This window comes from Equus przewalskii, chromosome 14 (genome assembly GCF_037783145.1).
Source record: "Equus przewalskii isolate Varuska chromosome 14, EquPr2, whole genome shotgun sequence".
In the NCBI taxonomy this organism is placed as follows: Eukaryota; Metazoa; Chordata; class Mammalia; order Perissodactyla; family Equidae; genus Equus; species Equus przewalskii.
This window is the reverse complement of record NC_091844.1, coordinates 14,164,220-14,179,898: the sequence shown is the minus strand read 5'-3', so window position 1 is coordinate 14,179,898 and position 15,679 is coordinate 14,164,220. Positions and strand designations below refer to the sequence as shown.

At 45.2% G+C, this 15,679-nt stretch overlaps 1 long non-coding RNA gene across 1 annotated transcript; it reads left to right on the top strand.

The window, feature by feature from the left end:
- The first annotated feature begins 425 nt into the window (after positions 1 to 425).
- On the top strand, positions 426 to 15,190 carry LOC139075698 (uncharacterized). The gene is made up of 2 exons (XR_011526358.1): positions 426 to 529; positions 11,036 to 15,190. It is a non-coding gene; the product is annotated as an uncharacterized lncRNA (long non-coding RNA).
- Positions 15,191 to 15,679: the final 489 nt, after the last annotated feature.

Below are 15,679 nucleotides of genomic sequence, written 5' to 3'. Positions count from 1 at the left end.
CTTTCAGAGAAAGGGCCTGAATAGTGAACTTTCTGTGTGTTGTGTATTATTCAGGTGTTGCTGCATTAATGCTGTATAACAATTAACCCAGAGTCCTGTGACTTATAATGACAAACATATATTTTGCTTGTTTGTGGGTCTGTGGGTCAGCTGGAATGTGACTGTCTCTGGACAGGCTTATCTGGGCTTAGCTTCAACTGTAAGTTGGATTTGGCTCTGTTCCATGTGTCTCCTCCTGGATGAAGTGGCTCCCTGGGGCACACTCTTCCCACGGCCGACCGCAGGAGCTGGAGAGGCTGGGCCAAACCCCGCGAACACAGCCCAGGCTTTGCTCGAGTATCACTGGCCTAAGTAGGTCACATGACCAAGATCAAAGCCAATAGGGCGAGGGTGTCTACTCCTCCTTCTTTGCTACGAGTCTCTTCCTGGTCCCATAGTCAAGGGAGGGAGTAAAGAACTGAGAACAGTAATCCAATTTACCATGACGTAACTGGACATTTTCTCCCCCTCACACCTGAATGGCAGTTCAGTTGAGTATAGAATTTTATGTTCTTTCTTCTTCCCTTCCTCCTCTCTTCCTTCTCCGTCTCCTTCTTTTTCTTCTCCTCCTCCTCTCCCTCCTCCTCCTCTTCTTTTATAAATAAAGCCTGTCCTCTCTTAGACCTGGAAGATTTTACTTCTGTTCTTTTCGGTACTTTTTGCTTAAATAATTTTAAATTTCTATACGTAAAAGAATTTGTACATGTGGCTGGTACAAAATTAATTATATTTGTTTTCAAGTCTCCTTCTGTTTCCTTTTAATTCTTTTTCTGAACAATTTATTCTTCCGCTTATGAGTTTGATGCTTCTTTCTTGATAGTCACTGTCTTTAAATACTTGTCCTTTTGTGGATGTGTTTTCCAGTTTTGTATCGGGGGGTTGCCTGAACGCTGTTCCTCCTTTGTTACAGCCTAGTGATGCGGGGTGGTGGGGACAGGACAGGCTGTGTGGTGAGCAGGCAGGCTCTTGATGTGGTCTCTGCCTCCACCTGACCTCATCTGTCACGGGGTCTTATCAGGGTCTGGTCCAATGTCTGGCCCAGTTAGGGGCAATTTCCTTTTATAAAGCATACTTTATTGTCATCACTAGAGATTTGAGATTTGAGATGAAGGCAGGTATGCGTGCTCTGGCAGGGTTCTTCTCGCATGCATTTCTGGGAGTAAGCTTTAAAAGGGGAGTGAGAGCCTACAGACACAGAAAAGAAGGAGCAGGAAAGGGAGCCAGCTGTTAAAATCCTCTCCTCACGTCCCTTCCTGCAGTACTGGCCTGGCTCAGGCTCTGGGGACCATGGCTGAGCAGGAGTATACACAAGGTCTGCTCTTTCCCTCCTCCTCCCTCTGCCTGTCCTAGCCTCCTGCTCTGCTGTGCTAGGGCAGGTGGAAGGGAGAAGCTGGAATGGCTCTGGGCCCTTCCGCCCTGGTCTTGGCTGGCTGTAAGCGCCCTCTGTGTGGTTGGCATTCACACAGTAGGCCCCTTGGGAGGCACTTCTGTGCATTCCTTGGAGGACCCAGCAGGATCCCTCTCTGCATACTTTTCCTGATGTGAGAGTTCCCCTTGGGCTCAGACTTTTTTCTTTTTAACATGTCCTTTATTCCAGGAAGGGCCTGGAATTCTTTGCCAGATGAAAGGTGCATTTGTCCACTTGTCAAACATTTGTCGAGTGCTGCTGTGCGCTAGGTACTCAGGTCAAAAGCTGGACATACAAAGATAACTTGCAGAGGTACTGCCTTGCTGGGGCTTTTCACCCAATAGAGATCTTTGTGTAGGGATTTAGGACTTACAAAATACACAATATGGTGTCATTTCCACGTGCTGAGGTGGGGAGAAGGATGGAGGGGTTGGGAAAGGTTTTATAGAGAACGTGAGTCTTGATTGAGTCTTGAAAAGTGAGTGGGCATTTTCTGAGCAGTGTAAAGGGAGAGAGGACCGTGGAAACTGAGGCTTTGAGGTAGACGGTGGGTCCGAACCCCCATTGCCGGCAGTTAAATTGAGTCTCTGAAAGGTTCTGCAAAGCAGAGATGCAACTCCCCTCAGTTTCGGGTTCCAGAAAGACTCATCCAGTAGGTGTGAGGAGCAGGGATTGGGTGGGGAAGGTCGTATGTGGGGGCGTTGTTAAGAGGCTGTTTGAAGTCCCAAGAGCTGGTCAAGAAAAAAGTGCCCATGAGCACACTTCTGTTTTTGTTTTTTTTTTTTGATGAGGAAAATTCACCCTGAACTAACTTCCGTTTGCCAATCTTCCTCTTTTTTTTGGCTTGAGGAAAATTAGCCCTGAGCTAATATCTGTGCCCATCTTCCTCTATTTTTTGTATGTGGGATGCCTCCACAGCATGGCTGACAAGCAGAACAGGTCCACACCTGGGATCCAAACCCACAAACCTGGGCCATGGAACTTTCTTTCTTCCTTCCTTCCTTCCTTCCTCCCTCCCTTCCTCCCTCCTTTCCTTCCTTCCTTCCTATCTTTCTTTCTTTCTTTCCTTTCTTTTTTTTGAGGAAGATTAGCCCTGAGCTAGCTACTGCCAATCCTCCTCTTTTTGCTGAGGAAGACTGGCCCTGAGCTAACATCCATGCCCATCTTTCTCTACTTTATATGTGGGATGCCTGCCACAGCATGGCTTCACAAGCGGTGCCATGTCCACACCCAGAATCCGAACCGGTGAACCCTGGGCCACCGAGAAGCTGAATGTGCGAACTTAACTGCTTCACCATGGAGCCGGTCCCTGGGCCATGAAATTTCAATAACCACTCGGCCATGGGGCCAGCCCCATGTTTCTGTTTTGGAATGTTTGTGCACATGTGTACACACGTGTGCATGCACACACACAGACACTCACGCACAGCCAGATGCAGAAGCTGCTGGACAAAAATCACTGCCCAGGCTGCTGCCAGGCCACAATTGCCATGGAAGGATAGAGTGCATGGAAACAACAGCTCCTGAGAGCCAATTTCCTTAAAAAGCATCTTTTCTCTGAGCCCTTGGGGGAGAGACAGGGCTGGGCCTGAGAAAGAAAGCCGGGCCTCAGGATGATGCAATTGCCCACATCGTGCAGCGGTGAGGCTGGAACAGGAGGCTTCGGCGGTTAAATAATCAGCTGACAGTTCTGGATTAATTACTCAGCAAATTTATCAGGGGAGGGAGGCCAAGTCATCCAAATAACACTTTCTATTGTGCATGGAGGGGAGACAGCAACCAGAGAAGGGTGGCAGGTCTGGGCCTGATGGGTGTGCTGTTAATAAGGATTTGGTAGCCTCGGCCAAAGGCTACTAGGAAAGCAGGTATGTGATTATTTTGGGGCCTCACCTTGAGTCCAAACAAGTGAGTTTGGAAGTGTTTGGCAGTCTATTATTTTTGTCCTGTGAAGTCACACACGTCCATTTACCAGCTAGGCCTAATTCCAGGGCCTGCGATGTGGCCTTCCAGGTTTCCTTCTCGGTGATGGAAGGCACCTGGCGCTGAGCCCAAAAACTAAAACCTGGGCCTCGGATAGGAGTGTTGTACATTTTGGAAATGGTGTGGTCCAGTACGTAGTTAATGAGAATTAGAATTGGATTTGATTTCCAACAGAGCTCAACTGAAAAATCCCCTTTTGCCTTCATCCTGTTTTCTTGTAGACGAGCTGTAATTAAGTCACCCATGGCATTGTCAGATTTTATTTTGGGTTGAAATATCTCACGTTTGATTTTGGCACAGAAACAATTTCTTTTGGAGAGTGCTGTGAAACATCCTTTCAGCTATTTTCTTGTAATAGAAAGTTGAGAAAAGTATCTCCACTTTTGTGTATTTTCCCCAACAAAGGCTTATTGGGTCTGAGTCATGAGTTTAAAAGTGTTAGGTGTTGTATGGGGTGTCGGGGGGGGATGTTTACAAAATAAATGAAAAAAATGCCTCATTTATCTAGAGGCCACTTTTCCAGCAGCCTTGATTATCTGGAACACAGCCAACAACAAGACTGTAGTAAAAACAGCCACTGAATTGCCAAAATATTATCAAAACTCCGAGTGCCCAAGCTCTGGTTCATAACGTAAAGTCTCATAGGTGCTCCTTCACAGTCAATTTACTCCTAATTTAGATACAATATAAACAATCTTGGCTGTATGATTTCCTTAACCCTCAGCAAATTAGAAGTAAGGACTGAAGTGAGGAGCCTTCCAAAAGGAGTTACCCTGAAGTGGGAGTGATGGCTGGCTGGCTGACAGGAAGGCAGGAGAGGAGAGAGCCACAGAAAGCACATGGAAGAGAGACCCACTTACTGAGCTGGCCCGAGGGCAGGAGACAGAGGTACAGCAAAGGATGGAGGGCACCCAGAGGAATGCAGATTTTGACCCATTTAGTGACTGTGCAAACACATCGAGAAAACTTTTCATCCTATATGCAGAGACAAAGCATGTTCATGGTCCAGGCAGTCAGCAAGGTCCATGAGAGTCTGCCTCTGTGTGGTCAGCTGTGGAAGCTGAGTGCTTTGCACAGAGTGGGCATCAAAAATATATGTTAGCTCTTCCAGTTCCAGAACAAGGTGGCGTGTGTGCTCTTTCCCCTGATCCTTCCCTCTAACTATAACTAAGAGCCCTGGAAATTATTCAACGGGCAATTATAAAAGAACTCTGAGAGCTGGAAAGGAGGAGGAGGACTGGATAGGGACCTCAGAACTTGAGGAACAACAATGGGGTGAGTTCCTTGGGTTTTCTTTTTTTCTCCCGGACTGGGGGCAGGAGAGATCTGAAATCTGGACCTGCCAATGGTCATAGACAAAAAAATCCAAGAAAAGCCTGTTCTCTGACCAAAAGACTAGGGAAGGGAAGCCTAACAGAGACCTAGTGAGACCCCTACCCTCAGCTCTACAATTAGGGTCCCTGCAGGGGGCCTAATCTGTTTACAACAGCAGCAGCAAAGCCCTGGCCACTCCAGTTCCCACTCACAAGCTGAGTGAGCAGTGAGTGATCCCATACGCCCACAGCAGCAACTGTGAAGCCCTGTGTCTCCCTGTGCTCCACCCAGTGGCATAAAGATACCCAGGCCAGTGGCTTCTGCCCCTTCCTCCATGGATGGTCACCCAGAGACAATAAACAGCCCTGAGAAGGACCTTCTGCCCCTGCAGAAAGTATCAGGCAGTGTGGATTGAGCAGGAGTACTAGCATCACCTGAAGGAAAAAAGAGACCAAACAGCATGCAAGGGCTCAAAAAACTAAACTGCCATTGGAACTAAAGCCCCCCAAAGTAAGACAGAACCTATAATCCAAACCTAAACAGAGAAAGTGCCTACTAAAATAGAAGATTCAAATAGATCGAGTCTCCTAATGTGATAATCAGAATGTCCAGGATACAGTAAAAAGTTGCTCATCAATTCAGGAAAACCACAATTTGAATGAGAAAAGATAATCAACTGGTGCAATACCAAGATGAATCAGATGTAGGAATTATTGGACAAGGATTTTAAAGCAGCCATCATAAAAATGCTTCAACAACCAATTACAAATTCTCCTGAAACAAAACTAAAAGGAGAAAATCTTAGCAAAGAAATAGAAAGTATAAAAGAGAAGTAAATAGAAATGATATGACTGAAAAATACAGTAACCAAAATAAAAAACTCACTGGATGGACTCAGTAGCAGAGTGGAATCAGTGAACTTGAAGAGAGATCAATAAAATTTACTCAATCTGAACAACAGAGAGAAAATAGGCTGGAAAAAAATTGGAGAGCATCAGGGAGTCCAAGAGAGAGAATAGAAGACTGAAAAAGTATTGCAAGAAATAATAGCTGAAAACCGCCCAAATTTGACAAGAGATATAAATCTACAGATTCATGAAGCTGAGAAAAATTCAAAATAGGATAAATCCAAAGAAGTTCACATCAACGCACATCATAGTCAGACTGGTAAAAACTAAAGACAAAGAAGAATTCTTAAAAATAGGTGGAGAAAAATGATGCATTACCTATAAAGGAACATCAATTTGAATGATGGTGGATTTCTCATTTGAAACCATGGAGGTCAGAAGGAAGTGGTACAACATTTTTCAAGTGTTAAAAGAAAAGAGCTGTTAGCCCCACATCATATATCCAGGGAAATATCCTTCAGAGTTGAAGGAGAAATTAAAAAATTCTCTGATGAATGAATACTAGGATAATTTGCTGTTAGCACACCTACTCTTAAAGAATGCCTAAGAAAGCTCTCCAAAGTGAAAGAAGATGGTAATAGAAAAAGACTGGAACTATCAGAAAAAAAAAGAACATTGGAAAGCGTCAAAATAGAAATAAACATAATAGACTATCCTTCATCTCATGAGTTTCTTTAATCACATTTTATGGTTTTATTGTTGAATCAAAATTTACCACACCATTTGATATGGTATCCAGTGTGTGCAGAGGAAATACTTTTAAGATGAGTATATTTAATAAGTGGAGATGATAAAGTGACCTAAATGAGTGTAAGCTTTCTATACTTCACTGGAAGTGGTAAAACATCAACACAAGTAGGCAATGATAAATTATATACATGTACGATAATACCTAGAGAAACTTCCAAGAAAACTATAGCAAGAAATAGTCTCAAAAACATTATAATTAAGTAAAAGTGAAGTTCCAAAAAATGTTTAAGTAACCCACAGGATGGCAAGAGAAAACTAACAGAGGAATGAGAAATACAGGGAACAAAACAGAAAACAAATAAAAGATGTTTTGGATTTTTCTACATAGACAATCATGTCATCTTAAATAAGGACAGTTTTATTTCTTGCTTACTGATCTGTGTACCTTTCATTTCCTTTCCTTGCATTATTGCCCTGGCTAAAACTTCCAGTACCATGTTGAATAAAGAGTGGTGGGAGCAGACATCCTTGTCTTGTTCCTGGTCTTGGCATCTGAAAGCAGTTGGGACTTTCACCTTTGAGTATAGTGTTAGCTGAAGGTGTAGGGTTTTGTTTTGTTTTTTTTTTTGGTAGATGTTAGCTGTAGGTTTTTTGTAGATGCTCTTTGTTAAATTGAAGAATGCCCCCTCTATTTCTATTTTTATGAGTTTTCATCAGGAATGGGTGTTCAGTTTCGTCAAGATCTTTTCATGCACATATTGATATAATCATGTGATTTTTCACTGTTGATACAGTAAATTACATTAATTAATTTTCAAATATTGAAAAAGCCTTGAATCCCTGGAATAAACCCCACTTGGTCATGGTGTATAACTCTTACATATTGCTTAATTCTATTTTCAAATATTTGTAAGGGAATTTTACATCTATATTCATGAACGATATTGTTTTTTTTTTTTTTTTTTTTTAACACCGTCCTTTCCTGGTTTGGGTATCAGGGTAATACTAGCTTCATAAAATGAATTGGGAAGTGTTCTCTCCTATTTTCTGGCAGAGATTACATCAAACTGTTATTAAAACTTCTACAAAGAAGTTTCCTCTACAGTAAAACCATCTGGGCTTGAGGATTTCTATTTTAGGAGATTTTAAATTATGAATCCAATCTCCTTAATAGTTGTAGGCCTATTCAAATTGTCTATTTCATTTTTGTAGTTTGTGATTTTTGATGAGTTGGTCCATTTTATCTGAGTCCAGATTTATGTGTCTAGGGTTGTTTGTGGTTTTAACCGTATTAGCCTTTTGGTGCCAGCACAGTCTGTGTTGATGATCCTTCTTTTGTTCCTAATATTGGTAATTTGTATTTTCTCTCTTTTTTCTTAGTCAGAAATGCTAGAGATTTGTCTGCTATATTTATTTCCTTATTTCTTGTAAGGAATCAGCTGTCTGTTTCATTCATTTTATCTATTGTTTTTCTGTTTTAACTTCATTGATTTCTGCTTTTATATTTACTATTTTTTTCTTTCTGCCTGCTTTGAGTATATTTTCCTAGGTTTTTGAGGTGAAAGCTTAGATTGGTTTGAGACTTTTCTTCCTCCTAGTGTGTGCATTTAGTACTATAAATTCCCCCCTTTGCACTGCTTTAGCTACAACTCACAACTTTTTATATGCTGTATTGAGTGTTTTGAGATTTTCCTTATTGGTTTCTAGTTTGATTCCATTGTGGCTGGAGAACACACTGTATGATTTCAATTCTTTCAGATTTGTTGAAGTTGGTTTTATGGCTCAGGATATGGCTTGGCTTGGTATATGTCTATAGGTGATTGTAAAGAATGTGTGATCTGTTTCCCCCTTCTCAGGGGGTGCTCCTTCTCTGACACCATCTGACAGAGGGTTAGAGTACCTCCTTACAGCCTGGTGATGATAGAAATCTAGGCTCTCCACTTGGCTTTGCTGGCGTGGGTAGGGGTAGGGCCATAGTTTTTGTATGGTATTTGATTGGATGGTTGTTGTCTAAAAGTTTTGGTCTTGCTAGTCTGTCCTTTTCCTAGTCTGGCTAGACAGAGCAGGATTTTGTTGGGGCTATTTTTGCCTGTGCCCACTGGATCTTCCAGTTTGCTAGTTTCTTCAGCTCCAAGTCTGGGATGTATGTGGCCAAAAGTTAAGTCAGAGAACTCAGCATTATTTTGTTACTTGGGTTCTGAAGTCCCTAGCTTATCTGCCTTCTTCTCTCCACCTTTCAAAGTCTGTAAACATTATACTCAAAGCCCTGGGTTTTTAGTTGGATTTAGCAGGAGGAACAGGGAAAAAGTACATGGACCTCACCTTCCCATAAATTAAAATTCTTGCATCACATTTTTTTCTTTTTTAGGAAGATTAGCCCTGAGCTAACTGCTGCCAATCCTCCTCTTTTCACTGAGGAAGACTGGTGCTGAGCTAACATCCATGCCCATCTTCCTCTACTTTATATGTGGGACACCTACCACAGCGTGGCTTGCCAAGCGGTGCCATGTCCACACCTGGGATCCGAACCAGTGAACCCAGGGCCGCTGAAGCGGACCGTGCAAACTTAACCGCTGAGCCACCGGGCCGGGCCCTGGCATCACGTTTTTAATTACAAGAAACTTGCTCATTTAAATTAACTTGTGACAGTTTCAAGCTTGGTGGGTTATTAATTTTGTAAATTAAGATCCAAATACAATAAAAGTAACACTGAAGGGGCTGTGTTCTATACGCCACGTATCAATTATACTGATTTTTACAACTGTGACTGGCTTCTGTGAGCAAATCTCGTAATCTGAACCCTCACTGTAGCTTTCTTCTTTGAAATCCATGTTAAGAAATGCTCCACTCTACTAGGCTTAAGTAAGATTAGCATCTGGACATGTTGCTTAACAAAGTTCCTATAGCCATGCAAACTGTGATTTATATCAGGAAATCTACTGTTGACATTTCTTAAAGGAACACCACCAGCTAATTCAGGGCAAAACATACTTGGCAGACATGGATTATCAGAGGGAAAAAAGATCATTCAGTAAAAACGATAGGTTTGCCAGGTGTGAGAAGGATGGTAGGTGCTGGAAGACGGAAAAGAAGAAGTGGTCCCTGATCCAAGAATTCATTGTCTGGTGAGAGAGAGATATGCAAAGAAATGCTTTCAGCGAAGTGGGATAGGTATTACAATAGAGGGAAGAAAAAGTCCGGGAGGCACCATGAAGGGAGAAGCTAACTGGCTGAGGAGGAGGATGGGGCACAGATGTTAGGAAGGTTTAATGGGGAGGTGAGAAGCGACGTCTGAGCTGAGCTTCTGGGGGTAACGATGAGGTGGTGGCAGCAGAATGTGCAAGAGTCGTGGAGGAGAGCCTCTGACCACTGGAGGAGAAAGTGGGTGTGGAGAACGTCAGGTGACATGGCTGGGCATATGGAGGCAGGGAGAGAATATAAAAGATCTGGATGCCGTGGATTTAGTAATAATTCTTTTTTGAGTTTTTTTTGAAGAAAAAAATAGTTTTGAGGAAATAATGCTCTTTAGGTTTTGGGTTACAGCTTTGCAGTAGTTAAAAATATGGAAGCAAGACTAGGAGGATGGAAAAAAAGGGAAACCTTGTTATACGTAGAAGAAATGGAGGTGATACCCTCCAAAGGCACTACTGAGCCAAGAAAAGAGGCGAGTGGGGCAGGATGGAAGAAGTCTGCACACGTGAAGGGAAATGCTCAGTGGAAGAGGCATCTTTCTGCTGTTGTCGGGTGGCCCTGAGGCGCAGAGCCGGGCTCAGTGGGGAGCCACAGTCGGGCTGATTTCTCCTTGGCACAGTGATGTTTCACAGAGCTGTACCCAGATGCCACGGGCTGCCTCACAACGTCATGGGTTCCCTGTTACTGGAAGTGTGCAAATACTGGAGACGTTGGCTGGCCACCCACCGGGCTGGTGAAGTTGTTTGAAAGTTTAGGCGTTCAGTGCCGAATTGGACTGGAGGATCTCCTAGGTCCCTTTTAGTCCTGAGAATCTATGATTCTCTCTGAACCCCGAGTAGAGCCTCATGTAGAACAAAGTGGATTATTGGTGAATATTTACCGATAGACCAGGTGAAAATCAGGTTGAGGTCAAAGCCTGAAACACACTAGCCTATCACTATCCACTCTGAGGGAAATGGACATGTTACCATTTTCATCATTTATGTTTTCCCCATGTATTTTCATCTTTAAAGCCTTCACCAGAATTTTCAGCCCTTCGAGGGTTGGCATGATTCCTTTAGGGCTACACTGGGAACCTGCTATGTGTTTACCTGGGTGAATTCCTCCACGTGAATCCAGATTAGACCACGATCCCAGGCCTTCCCCAGAATCAAACTTTGTCCGAGTTGGGGTTATTTTGACCCAGGACCATTCTAACCCATTGCAGATTCAATATTTTCGGAGTTGGGAGGGAGTTTACTCAGCCGTAGTGAGAGGTCAGAAGCAAAAACACACGCTTTGCAGGAAATGGTGTGCTTTCCTTCACTGACTACTTTCTCAGATATTAATTCTTCCTCTTCTCTTTCCCTTCTCTCCTACTCACCACTGGGACCGACTAATAGGAAAAATAAAAATAAGCAATAACCAATGTACTGGATATTTGCAGTGTTTGAGGCAATGTGATGCATATTTCATTTCCTTAACAACCCAATAAGTAGATTTTATGATTATTTCCACTTAACAGATGGGGAAACTGAGGCCCAGAGCGACTAGAGAGTTGGCCCAAGCTTGCAGAGCTGGAACCTTTGGCTCCTGAGCCTGAGTCTTGGGGGGTCTTGCTTGTGGAACCTCATTTGACCTCTCTTAAAGGTTCACTCAGCGATCTCTTTGCCTTCCTCCGTTCCTGCCTCCCCACCAAGACGTGTGAGAATGTTATGAGGTTGCGTCTGTGAAAAACACTCTATCCCGAGTGTGAGGCTGGATGAACTTCCACACCCTGAATATGCTGCTATCCCCACCAGCAACATCAAGACACGGAACGTGACCAGTTCCCCCGGTGCCTCCATCATACCTCAGACGGACCACTGCTCTGACTTCCATCACCATGGATGCGCTTTGCCCGTTCTTGAACTCCTTATAAATGGGATCAAGCAGTGTGTTCCCTTTTATGTCTAGTTACTTCTGCTCAACATCTGTAAGATCCATCCAGTGGTGTGCTGATAAATTGGCTCTCCAAAAAGAAAAAAAAAGAGAGAGAAAAAGAAGAAAAAAAAGAAAGGCCCTATTTGTAGTATTTGCCAATTTCAGTGATGTAAATACTTCCACCTTGACTGATTTCAAGCCACCAATGATTTAACAACCAGCTTGCAAAATTCCAGAATATTTCACAATCAGCTCTCATGAGCTGGCAAGAGGCTGCCCCACAGTGTCACAGGCTCCATTCTAATTTTGTGTAGTGGATATCATTCATTCTCCTTTTTGTTTAGTATTCCTTGTATGAACATGTGGGGCGGTCTTTTTATTATGGGCTTTTGGCAAAAGCCACTAGTTTTCAGAATGGGGCATTCGTTTGTGCAGCTCATTGCTGCTGGAGGGCGGAGGCGCGAGCTCTGGAGACAGACCTTGCCGGTTCCGGTCCTGTCTCTGCCAGGACCTCTCCTGACTCCCGTTCTCAGCCTCAGCTCTGCAGACGGGAAGCACCGTACCCACCTCACAGGCCTGTGAGCACACTTGGTACTCAGTAGGTGCTCAATAAATGTTCCCTCCATCCCTTTCTTTCTCTTTCTCATCCCAGGGAGGGTGATGGTACCTGGGTCAAGTCACGTCGGGGTGGATCTGTGTCCCTGCACGGGTCTCTGGGCCGTTCTGCTCTGGTGCCCAGTGCGCCTGCAGGATCCTCAGCTTTGTTTCCATTTAGTTTCTTTGAAGAGGAAGAAGAGAAGGAAGGAGGAAAGGAGGGAGAGAAAGAGGGAAGGAAGGAAACAGGCCTGTCAGTTTCATCGCTGCGGGCCTGGCCTGGAGGAAGAGCTCTGTTTATGGCTTGATTTGGCTGCCATCATGGGCCCAGGACATCTCTTCACATGTGAGAATGACGTTCCTTTTGTTCCTGAGCTGCCTTCCTGCTTCTAAATAGATTATCACCACCCAGGTGTCCTCTGGCGAGACACCCCATATCCAGTGGAATGTGTAAGGGAACCCCGGAAAGGCTGCCAAAAGAAGGACACAAATGTGACAAAGAGTGTCACAGAGTGACAGTCTCTGGACATATCTTTTTTTCAGGGTGAAGGGGAACACGGAGGGGACGCCAGGGCCTTCTCCCAGACCACCTGCCTGGGGGCCTCCGCAGGACACGGAGCCGCTGACACTCAGCTCGCCGTCCACCGGGGCCGGTGTCCTCCGATGAGCCTCTCCTGAAGGGAGGGCAAAAAATCTCTTCCATGTCATTGTCCCAGTGCACTTTCTATCTGCAACAGGCTGAAAAGTCCCCTCCTGCCTCCCTTGTCAATTGTAAAAGCACTGATTGTGGCCGAGTGAAACCAGATGCCCCTCCCGGCCCGCGAGTGCAGCCCTTGGCCCCCCGACTGCAGGGCGTGATGGGGCACACCGTCAGCTTCCAAACCCACGACTGTTTTCTTTGGATCCCCCTCCAGCACCCCAGTTCCAGGACTTGGGGGCTCCCGGTGAAAGATGCTGGTTTCCATGACCTCTTCAATCAACTGAGTCCCGGGGACAAAAACCCTGTTCGGACCCCCAGCTGGAGCCCCACTTCTTGGCAGTCTGTCTGTGGCTCCTGCCGCCGCTGCTTCCCCAGGGCTTTGGGATGATATCTCAAAGAGGCAGCATGGCATAAGGAACAGAAAAGGTCATGATCCTGGAAGTGGGTGGACCTAATTTTAAACCCTGGCCCTGTGACATGCTTGCTGGGTGACCCAGGGCAAATGCCAGCTCCCACGTGTGCTGCCCGGTGTAATTCCTTTGAGAGTGCTGCAGGCTCGGGATTTCAACCCACTTTCCAAGGGTTGAGGTGGAAGAGCTGCCAAGGCCACCCGGCTAAGGCAAGACCGAGCAGGATTTGAACCCGTGCTGATCTGACTGCAAAGCCACCCTCGGTCCCCTATTCCTCACTCTCAGTGCTGCTGGCCTGGGATGCACCTGGGCCTGGGCCTCCCCATGGGTCCCGTGGCTCTTCCTGTGGGCAGGGGGAGGGGTGCTGAGGAGCCCTTCCTGCCCGGAGGAGCCCGCACATCTGTGCCTTTTTGCATGGTGTGGCATGTGTATTTAACCATTCTTTTTACAGTTAGATATCAAGATTGCTTCCAATTTTTTTCTGTCGTAAACAGGGCTGTGAAAACATTTGGGATGGTAACTCTTTTCTACATCCCTGTTTCCTATGAGGCGTATCTCAAAACTGAAATCCTGGGTCATAGGATACAAAAAATATCAGTCTTTAAATACAATATCTGTTGCCAAATTGCTCTCAATAAGGGTTCTGGTGGCTTATACCCCCTGTCCTCCGCTCCCCCGCCCCCCTCAGAGCCTTTTTCCTTCCATCTGGAGGTCCTTTCTGAGTTAAGGACAAGGCTGGTGCTGTTTTGGTCTTTGGTTAACCCAACAAAATACCCAGGGTGTGTAGGTGTGTGCTCTGGAGGCAGAGAGGGCTACAAAATCATTTTCTATGAAAAAAGGAAGTCCTCGAAGTCATCTCTTCTGTCTTCCTGATGTGTTGCTTAAATCCCTGAGTACACGGGCCGTGCACAGAGGCTATACGGAAATTGGAAACAAAAACAAAAACCCAGAGAGAAAAAAGGAAAAAACAAAAAAAAAGAAGCTTGCCTGAGATGGTGAGATCATGGGAGGTTTTCTTTTTCTAGTCAAAATATTTTTACAGTAGAAATGGAGGGGAGGGGATCTCATCCTTAACCAGAAGTGAACGCAACTTTGTTAGATATTAGACACATCGGGATAGACAATGAGCCCCACGGAGCACTGGGGCTCAAGTCTGGCTGACTGTGCAGACCGGGGGCGGGGGGGGGGGGGGGAAAGAACAGCAGGATCTCTGAATGCAAAGACGAATGATGACCAGCGAGCCCCCATTCCTCAAAGCCCCAGGGACAGGGGCAATGGATTTCACCTGATCGCCTTCAGATTCTGCACAGGTCTTGCTCATTCCCCGGGGAGGGGGCATCTACCATCTTCGTCTTACTTCTCGCCTCCTTGGTTGTTGGGAATGGTCACGCCAGGAGTTGACTTGGGAGGGGTGGCCGGTGGCAAGCCCCCTTGTGCTCTGGCCTGCACTCTCTATGTAGCATGTGCTTTATGCACAAGAACTTTCGTGGTGCCCTATTTTTCCTTTTAAAATTAATTTTATGGTAATACATGTTCACTAGGAAAAAAGTTGGATAAGAAAAATAGAAGTGTGTGAAGAAAAATGTGAAATTATAATCTCTTCAATCAGAAAAATACTACTAACATCTTTTAGGGACTGAATTGTGTCCCTCGAAAATTCGTATGTTGAAATCCTAACCCCCAGTATCTCAGATGGTAGGTTTTTAAGGAGGGGATTAAGTTAAAAGGAGACTGGGAGGGTGGGCCTTACAATCTGTCTGGTGTCCTTACGAGAAACACACAAAGAGACACGAGGGGTACGTGCCCGAAGGGATGACCACATGAGGACACAGGGAGAAGATGGCCAGCTACAAGCTAAAGAGAGAAGTTTCGGAGGAAACCAGACCTGCTGACACCTTGATCTTGGACTTCCCTCCTGTTGAACTGGGAGAAAGAAATGTCTGTTGTTTAAGCTGCCCAGCCCGTGGTGTTTCGTTACAGCAGCTGAGTAGACTAATACACCGTCCTTCTCTCATCTCACACACGGTTTAATAAATTGGAGTCCTTCTGCACAGACGCTTGTACACCATGCTTTATTCACTCTCCTTTGCATATGGGCACTCTCCCATGTCCGTGGCTCCCTGCTGACCGGGAGGCTGAGGCCCCACCTCTGGGTGTGGGCATTTGAGATCATCCGTGGATGGCCCTCTACCTGGCCATGTGGATTGCTAGCTGTTTCCCAGACTTGCTCTGTGTCTTTTGCTCCTGCCACTCCCACCCTCCCTAAAAGTGCTTTTCCCAGCTGTCACTCAAGACCTAGGTCATTCATACAGCTGTCTCACCACACAGCCCGCTGGCCACACCAAGGCAGGGCATTTATAAATATATCTGTGTCTCAGCACTGACCATGGTCCCTCTAATGTATGCTGATTTCAGCCAGCTTTAGATGACTTTTTAAAAGGGTGCGTTGAGAGCGACGGGCAGAATTAAATTAACCTTGCGCCCCAGCCTCCTGTTTCCACAATATTAAAGAAAGGAGATGTACTATGACCAAGGTGGTTTA